Below are 9,518 nucleotides of genomic sequence, written 5' to 3' on the forward strand. Positions count from 1 at the left end.
AGAGGATTCGCAGTATTGAAGGAAAAAAAACACTCTAAGCAAATGGAATAAATTGTTTCATTGTTGTAACTTTGCCACCCCAACAACATTAGTCACGGGGTTGGTTATGAATAAGAGTTTTTCATGCTGGTAACATTAATGCCCGCAGTTGCAACACGATATGTCTTATTCTCTAATTCTACGATTCATTGAACGTCGTCATTAAAATGTGCTTTTTAAGAATTCATTTTATAATAATGAGGATAGAGATTGCTATCAAATTCCTAATAATCATTGTTCTCTGTGAATTCGCCCCCACTGGAGTGGCCGGTTGCTTTGCTGCATTGTTTTATGTTCAATGTGCTACGTTCAGGACTGAGCACAGTACTGTAAGTGTGATCTCTCACAATTGTTGTGTAGACCTGCAGCGTTACGTCACGGGAAATGGACTGGCTCTGGAGATAGTGCCGAGGAATTGATTGTGGAGATGACGGGGTTAACCCTATGAATCTCCTGGGAGTAAACTGACTGCAATCCAGAAGAAAGAGAGGGGATCGGTCGGAAATGTAACAAATGAACCTGTTGACTCCTCTGTAGTTGAGGCTACTTCAGTAAATACGCAGTCAGTGGCCGGGTGGTCAGGTACAGGAGTGGAAGCCCGTGCGGCCTTTTGCCGCTGCAGCCCAGCCACTTTTGGTTGGACGTGCTGTGCGTTCAGAGATGCTCTTCCGCACGCCGCTGTGGCAACGTGCGTTTATTTGATTCACTGATGTGAGTGAAAATCCCAGAAGATTAGTCGCTTGAGAAATTCTCAAATCATTCCGTCTGGCAGCAATAACTATCCCATGCTCAACGTCAGTTCAATCACATTTCTTCCCTTGTCTGACGTTTGGTCCCAACAGGAACATCTTGATCATGTCTGCATAACTGTAATGTGTTAAGGTGCTGCCGGATGATTGACTGATTCGATATTTGCATTAATGAACAGGTATACAGGTGTACCAAAGGCTGTGTGCATTTTAGACACGGGCAGATTTCTGCATAGCGGGGAATTGAAGACTTCAGGGTGAAAGGCAGGTAACGTCACTGTGGCCGCTGGCAGGACATTGGAGAAATGACAGACTTTGTCACGGCGAGCGGGGACAACGACTCAACGCAGGAGCGGGGTAATGGCAGATTCCTCTGTAGAGACAGAAACCAGAGGTCAGACAAGGGAATAAAAGCAGACAGCGGAGGCAGGACTAAGCGGCAGCGCGAGGAAAGGAATTCTCCCAAATACAAGGATCCCGCTGCAGCGCAATTAATCAATGCAGAGACCCCTTTAAATAATCGAGGTACCTGGGAAACCGGTTCAAATGTTCAAAAAAGGTTCAAAGGTTCGTTGGGAACTGGGTGGGTGGAAGCAGAGCGAGGCGGAAGTGTTGGGGAGTGTGTGGTGAGTCCTCACTCTCTCCAGACGAGGGGAACCAGACAATCGTTCCCCATGTAGTTTCCTTTCAATGCGATCAACAGCGGGTCTCCACAAAGCGGAACAAACATTTCAAGTTGGAAGTACTTGTGTCAGTGTGTGATATCGACCTCTGGAGCAGAGAGGGAAGGAGAGTCGGTGAGAGATGGGCATTCCTTCGTCGGTCCTCACCATTTCTACCACCCCTACTCGACTTCCCATATCCTCTACCCGCCTCCACAAACCTCCCCATCTCGGTCACCCTCATCCTCCCCTACGCCACACCGTCTCCGAGAACTCTCTCCTTCCCCTAAACAGTTCCCACTCTCCGTCATCTCCTCCCCTCCTGGCACGCCTTCGTGCGTTCATCACTCTCTCGCTCCCCTGAACCCCTCTCCAGTTTCCTCGTTTCTGCGCTGAAATAAGACAACAGTGATGACTGCCTTGTGGCTGTGGACGCTCGTACACTGTAGCTGTTTGCACGATATTTTTCTCTCTGCAAATTTGGTGTATGATTGTCTTTTTTTCTTTGCTTTGCAGAGAGTTTGATATTGTGCCCGAATGCCTGAACTATGGCCAGTTAGAAGATGAGGTGTTGTTCCTCCAAGTTATTTGAAGTTGTGACAGAGTTTGTATCAGACATCACCATGGAGTCCAAAATTATCTCAGCTGAAGTGTTGTCCTTGACCAACTGGCTATGCTTTGCAAACTTTTAACAGGCTGGAAAGGTGAAGGATTTGTGTACGCGAATCTCAAGTCCGTTAGTTCCGCTGTATCTGTCAGTTCACCAGCGCTTGAATGCCGCCGATCCTTGAATGTGCAGGCGGAGATGCTGGAGAAGACAGCGCCCCACTCGCTACCAGGAGAGCCCGATCACGTGCCCATGTCCGTGATCTGATTGGATACATTACCATGACGTTGATAGCAGTGTGACGTCATGCACTGGCTCTCATTTTGGAAGGGATTCAGTCGGCCATCGCAGATACACCAACAGCTTCGCACTGGGAAGCAGCCGTTCACCTGCTCCGTGTGTGCGAAGAGTCTCATTCAGTCAACCCACCTTGTGATGCTCCGGTGAGTTCACAATAAATAGAGGCCACATTTCTGTCCGGAGTGAGCAAAGAGTTTTACTCAATCAGCCCAACTGCTGCAACACCAGCAACTTCACATCAGGGAGGAAGATCAAATCAGCTCTGTGTTAAATGTTTAACCATCACGGTGACTGAAGGCAGCTGCAGGTTCATGAGGGACTGTTACTGTCAGATTCTGCAGTTCTTGCGGCTGCTTATCGCACCCAGGACTGAACCCTTGTCACTGAGCATTGGGGGAGTCCGTTCTGCAGTCTAGTCGTTAAACTAGACTGATGTTTAATATTGTGGATCTGAGAAAGATAGATCAGTTCTGTATTAATCTCGTGTTTCAGGTACATACTGTCTCTACCACACTCACAATGTTCCATATCAGTATTTTAAAATCACTTCAGCACTGAGCGGAAAGGCAAACACCTTCCATCTGGAGACTGTGAGCAGGCGCGGAGTGATTGTTGCGTCATCCGGAGGGCGGGGCTTCGGGAACAGACGCGTAGCTGCTGCCCGTCTGCGGTTCAATGGGAGGGGCGAACGGGATCACGTGACCTGTGGGGGGCAGAGACTCCAGCTACCCGCCACTCTGTGGAAAGAAACAAACTTGTGTTATGTACCAGCAGCAATAGACCACAAACTCAGTTTTAATGTAAACTACTGTCTTTATTAGTATATAGAAAATTAAGCAAACTACTCTTCGAAACAGTTAACACTGTTATGCGTTTGTGCCTCCCCCACTGTCAAGTTTAGGAACAAGTACTTAAAGTCTCTCTCTCTCTCTCTCTCTCTCTCTCTCTGCTCCAGCAGTCGGTGTAGTGACGTCATACTCCCGCCTCCTGCAGGCTCTCTTAATGTAACACCCACAGCAAAATGAAACCTGTCATCACGTAACACTTACCGCTCACATCTCCTCTCACCTTAAATGTATTAGACATTTCAACCCCCAGGAAAAATACATCGTCTCTCCGCTCTATCTATTCCTCTCATAATCTTATAAAGGTCTATCCAGTCTCACCCCAGCCTGCGCCGCTCTGGAGAAAACAACACAAGTTTGTCCAACCTCTCGTTATAGCTCTCTTAACCACCCGATCAATCTGTGCAGTCTCTTTCAGGGAGCTGTGAACTTGGATCCAATATCCCTCTGCTCATCGACACTGTTCAGGGTCTTGCATTTAACAGTATACTGTCTCTTTACATTTCACAGTGCACTGTCTCTCTACATTCGACCTACCGAGCTGCCAAGATGATCATCACTAATCAAATCTCACTGAGATTTCTCAGGTCCTGTTGAATTTATTGCCAAGTGCACAAGTACGGGCAAGTGCAGGTACAGAGAAACACTGACTTGTGGCAACATCACAGGCAAGTACATTCAGATAACACACGGAACACAGATTATACGATTCTCTGTCGGTAACAGCCTGTAAATTTGTTGTGTCATGATCAATATTGAAATGTGCATTTTGTGTCAATAACAGATTTGAAAATGTTGAATTTGGTCCTTGTCTCCATTCCTCCTGCAGTCCACAACCAGCTCCTCTGTTTTTGTCGCAAAGAGGGAGAGATTGTTTTCTTGACACAATTGTGTCGGAGTGATGACTTCTTCTCCGTTGGCTGCCTCATTATTATTTGAGATTAGGCCAATCAATGTGGTGTCGTCAGCAAATGTAATCATCAGATTGGAGCTGTGGGTGGGGACACAAGTCATGGGAATACAGAGAGTAGAGGAGGGGGCAAGGAGACAACCCTGTGGGGTATGACTGCTGAGGGTCAGAGAGACAGAGGTGAGGGAGCCCACTCTTACCACCTGCCGGCGATCTGACAGGATGTCCAGGATCCAGCTACACAAGGCAGGGTGAAGGCCGAGGTCTCTGAGCTTCTTGTCGAAACTTCACGCCCTCGTATGGCTACTGCTCTGCCCATGACTGCCAGGAACTGCAGAAAACTTTGGAGAGCAGAGAACATCAGAGAAACAAGTCTCCCCTCCATGGACTCTTCCTACACTTCCCCTGCCTCGGAAAAGCAGGCCGTGTACTCAAAGATCCTCACAACCCGGACATTCTTGCTGCAAACCCGCTCCCCCATCGGGGAAGAGATACAAAAGCCTTAAAGCGCGTACCACCAGGCTCAAGGACGGCTTCCTGTCTGCGGTTATAAGCCAAATGAATGGTCTCCAGTTCAATAAAATGGACTCAACCTCGCAATGTAACTCGACGTGACCCTGCACCATATGTCTATCTGCACTGCACTTTCTCTGCAGCCATAATGCTTTGTTACAGTTATTGTTTTGTCATATATCAGATCAATGTACTGTTGTAATGTATTGATCTGTGTGGATGGTACATCAGGCAAGATTTTCATTGTAGCTCAGTACGTGATTAGAAGAAACAAATTCCCCATTTTAATTGTGTGGAAATATTAGACAGACTGAGCTTCTTCTTTGCAACGTCAGTGGGAAACTTAACTGAACTGAGGAACACAAATAATGGAAAAGGTTTCAATCTCACATTACGATCTGTGGTAACTGGGATCAGGTGACCCGTGGTGGGTCTCCCATACTAATGATCAGAACCTGGTTTGATAGCACCGGCATATGTCATGAAATTCGTTGTTTCTGCGGCAGCAGTAGAACCTAATTCATAATAAGGATTTTAACAATTGTGAATTACAATAATATACATATTAAGTAGTTCAATTATATAAGTGGTGCAAAAAAATCTAATAAACTCTTTTAATTGTGTGGAAATTCTGGAGCAAAGCTTAACTAAGCTGTACACATTTATGAAAAGCTCAGAAAAATAGAAAACGCTAAATTCTCATGTGAATAGGTCATATACCCAAAAATATTGGCTGCACTTTGACAGGTCAAGACAGTGGAATAGACTATAAGACCATAAAATATTGGAGCAGAAGTAGGCCATTCGGTCCATCAAGTCTGCTCCACCATTCAATCATGGGCTGATCCAATTCTTCCTGTCATCCCCACTCCCCTGCCTTCACCCCATACTCTTTGATGTGCTGGCTAATCAAGAACCTATCTATCTTTGTCTTAAATACACCTAATGACTTGGCCTCCACAGCCGCTCATGGCAACAAATTCCACAAATATACCACCCTTTGCCAAAAGTAATTTCTCCGCATCGCTGTTCTAAATAGACGTCCTTAAATCCTGAAGTCGTGCCCTCTGGTCCTAGAATCCTATACAACGGGAAATAACTTTGCCATATCTAATCTGTTCAGGCCTCTTAATATTCAGAATGTTTCTATGAAATCCCTCCTCATTCTCCTAAATTTCAGGGAATACAGTCCAAGAACTGCCAGACTTCCCTCATATGGTCACCCTTTCATTCCTGGAATCATTCTCATGAACCTTCTCTGAACCCTCTCCAATGTCAGTATATTATTTATAACCTCGCTTAGTCATAGTAATAGTTATAGTCATAGTCATACTGTATTGATCCTGAAGGAAATTGGTTTTCGTTACAGTTGCACCATAAATAATTAAATAGTAATATGTAAATTATGCCAGGAAATAAGTCCAGGACCAGCCTATTGTCTCAGGGTTTCTGACCCTCCAAGGGAGGAGTTGTAAAGTTTGGTGGCCACAGGCAGGAATGACTTCCTATGACGCTCTGTGCTGCATCTCGGTAGAATGAGTCTCTGGCTGAATGTACTCCTGTGCCCACCCAGTACATTATGTAGTGGATGGGAGACATTGTCCAAGATGCCATGCAACTTGGACAGCATCCTCTTTTCAGACACCACCGTCAGAGGGGCGCTTAGCCTAGTGGTATGATCGAGGGGTGATATCTCGTGTCCAGCCAAGCCTTAGAACTCTCGTTTGGGTGGATGCTGTGCGATGTGTCCCCTGTTTCATATCAGTACCCCGTAATAACAAGCAGTACACAGTATGCGGTTAAACAATTAAGACTTTATAACTCTGACTTGAACTATGGGGTTAGCAGAGAACCAAAATATAAAATAAAAAGGTGCCACTATATCTTTATACAGTTCGTGCACCTCGTTGGAGCTCATGCAGTATCCTTGGTCCACCATTCGATCTCCTCTGAACTCTGCCAGGTGCTGAGTCCCCGCTCAGGGTTCGCTTCAATTGCCAGGTCACAACATCTCTTCGGGTGCGTCTTCTCTCTTCTTTCCCATGGCGCGTTCTGGCCAAATCCCACGCAAACAACAGCTTCAGATACACAAAAAAGAATAATATCTCTCCCATTGGATAGCAAATGAATACAAGTCCCGATATCACTAATTATAACCCAAACATGCTGCTACAGAGAACCCCTTACCTCAGCAGTTAACATGACAGAGGAGCCATTTTATTATAACACTACAGAAAGGCCATTTTATTAGTCTTAGCAAATAACATGAAAGAAGAAACCCCTTACACTTTTCTAAAATAAGGATTCCAATACTTCACACAATCGTCTGTGTGATCTCACGAGTCCCTTATAGAGCCTCACCATCACATCCCTGCTCTTATATTCTATACCTCTAGAAATAAATATGCCTTTTTCACCACCAACTCAACCTGGAAGTTAACCTTTAGGGTATCCTGCACAAGGAATCCCAAGTCCATTTGCATCTCTGCATTTTGAATTTTCTCCTCATATAAATAGTAGTCTGCCCATTAATTTCTTCCATCAAAATGCATGACCATACACTTTCCAACTTTGTATTTCATTCGCCACTTCTTTGTCCATTCTCCTAAACTATCTAAGTCTCTCTGCAGGCTCTCTGTTTCCTTAACACTACCCGCTCCTCCAGCTATCTTTGTATCATCGGCAAATTTAGCCACAAATCTATTAATTCCATAGTCCAAATCATTGACATGCATCGTAAAAAGCAGCGGTCCCGCCTATAGAACTTCACTGGTAACCGGCAGCCAGCCAGAAAAGGATCCCTTTATTCCCACTCTCTGTTTTCTGCCGACTAGCAATGCTCCACCCACGCTAGTAGCTTCCCTGTAATTCCACGGCCTCTTATCCTGCTAAGCAGCCTCATGTGCGGCACCTTGTCAAAGGATTTCTGAAAATCTAAGTACATTATATCTACTGCATCTTTTTGTCTACTCGGCTTGTAATTTTCTCGAAAAATTGCAGTAGATTTCTCAGGCAGGACTTCCCTTTCAGGAATCCATGCTGGCTTTGACATATCTTGTCATGTGTCTCAGGTACTCCATAATCTCATCCCGAGCAATCGATTCCAACAACTTCCCAACCACTGACGCCAAGCTAACAGGGCTATAGCTTCCTTTCTTCTGCCTCCCACCCTCCTTAAATTGCGGATAACATTTGCAATTTACCAGTCATCCGGTACAATGCCGGAGTCTATCGTGTCTTGAAAGATCATCACTAATGCCTCCACAATCTCCCCAGTTACTTCCTTCAGAACCCGAGGGTGCATTCCATCAGGTCCAGGAGATTGATACACACTCAGACCATTAAGCTTCCTGAGCATCCTCTAAGTCGTAATTTTCACTGCACAAACTTCACTTCCCTGACACTCTTGAATGACTGATATACTGCAGATGTCTTCCACTGTGAAGACTGATGCAAACAACTCATTCAGTTCCACTGCCATCTCTGCATCTCTCATTACAATATCTCCAGCGTCATTTTGTATTGGTCCTATATCTAACCTTGACTATTTTTTTTTACCCTTTCTATACTTAAAAAAGATTTCAGTATCTTCTTTGATATTATTCTTTGTTACCTCTCACAATTCTTCTTTTCCTTCCAAATGACCTTCCTAGATTTCTTCTGCAAGTTTTTAAAAGCTCTCCAATCCTCTATCTTCCCACTAGCTCTGGCTTCCTTGTATGCCATCTCTTTTGCTTTTACTTTGGCTCTGACTTCACTTGTCAGCCACGGTAGTGTCCTTCTTCGCTTTGAAAATTTCTTCTTATTTGGAAAAAAAATCTGACTTGCACTTCACTCATTTTTTGCAGAATCTCCAGCCATTGCTGCACTGTTGTTCTTCCTGCAAATGTCCCTTTCCAGTCAACTTCGTCCAGTTCCCCTCTCATGCCATTGTAATTTCCTTTATTCCACTGAAATACCGACACATTGGATTTTATTTTTCTAAATTTCAATGTGAACTCGATCATATTGTGATCACTGTTCCCCAAGTGTTCGTTGACCTTACGCTCTCATCACCTCCAGATCATTGTACAACACCCAATCCAACAGAGCCGATCTCCTGGTGGGTTCAACAGCAGGCAATGCTAAAAAACCATCCTTTAGACAGTCAAGAAATCCTCTCTCTTCAGGTCCAGAACTGAACTGGTTTTCCCAATCCACTTTCTTGTTAAAATCCCCAAAGATTATCATGACATTACTTTTCTGACACGCCTTTTCTATCTCTTGCCAAATTTGTAATCCACATCCCGGCTGCTGCTTAGGGGTCTGTGTTGGCAACGTTTCTTAGAAGTCGAATATTGAAAGGACTAGATAGAGAGGTCGTGGAGGGCGATAGAATCTGGTTATCACAATGCCATAAATACAATTTAAATATGCAGACGATAGGCTTTCGCCACGGCTTGAGATTCTAAATTGGAGAATGGCGCTTTATTCACAAAATCCTCACAGACCACAGTGACGGTATGCTGATTCCAGCAATGGAACCCGTCACTACCGTCAAATGCCAGGAGGGACATAATAATCAGAAAGTCTCTAGTCGCAGCCGTGTAAATAAAATGTGATCTTAGTTGGTGTGTGGCGTATGCTCAGAATGCGAAGGAGACAGACAAACTGAGCCAAGTAACAGATTGATGAAGGGGAGGAATGACCCATTTTGATATAGAGAGGGAAGCAGAGAGTTTGATATTGTGCCGATGCCAGAACAGAAGCCAGTTAGAAGATGAAGTCTTGTTCCTCAAAATTGTTTTGAGCTGTGACAGTGTTTTTATCACAAGAAACCATGGAGACTAAAATTATCTGAGTTGAAATGTTGTCCTTAACTCACTGACGTGTTTTGTAAACATTTAACAGTGT

General features: G+C 44.7%; 1 long non-coding RNA gene across 1 annotated transcript; it reads left to right on the top strand.

The window, feature by feature from the left end:
• The first annotated feature begins 2,399 nt into the window (after nucleotides 1-2,399).
• On the top strand, nucleotides 2,400-4,540 carry LOC140207066 (uncharacterized). Its single transcript, XR_011888481.1, has 3 exons — nucleotides 2,400-2,500; nucleotides 3,713-3,870; nucleotides 4,032-4,540. It is a non-coding gene; the product is annotated as an uncharacterized lncRNA (long non-coding RNA).
• The last annotated feature ends 4,978 nt before the right edge of the window (nucleotides 4,541-9,518 follow it).

Source organism: Mobula birostris, chromosome 13 (genome assembly GCF_030028105.1).
Source record: "Mobula birostris isolate sMobBir1 chromosome 13, sMobBir1.hap1, whole genome shotgun sequence".
In the NCBI taxonomy this organism is placed as follows: Eukaryota; Metazoa; Chordata; class Chondrichthyes; order Myliobatiformes; family Myliobatidae; genus Mobula; species Mobula birostris.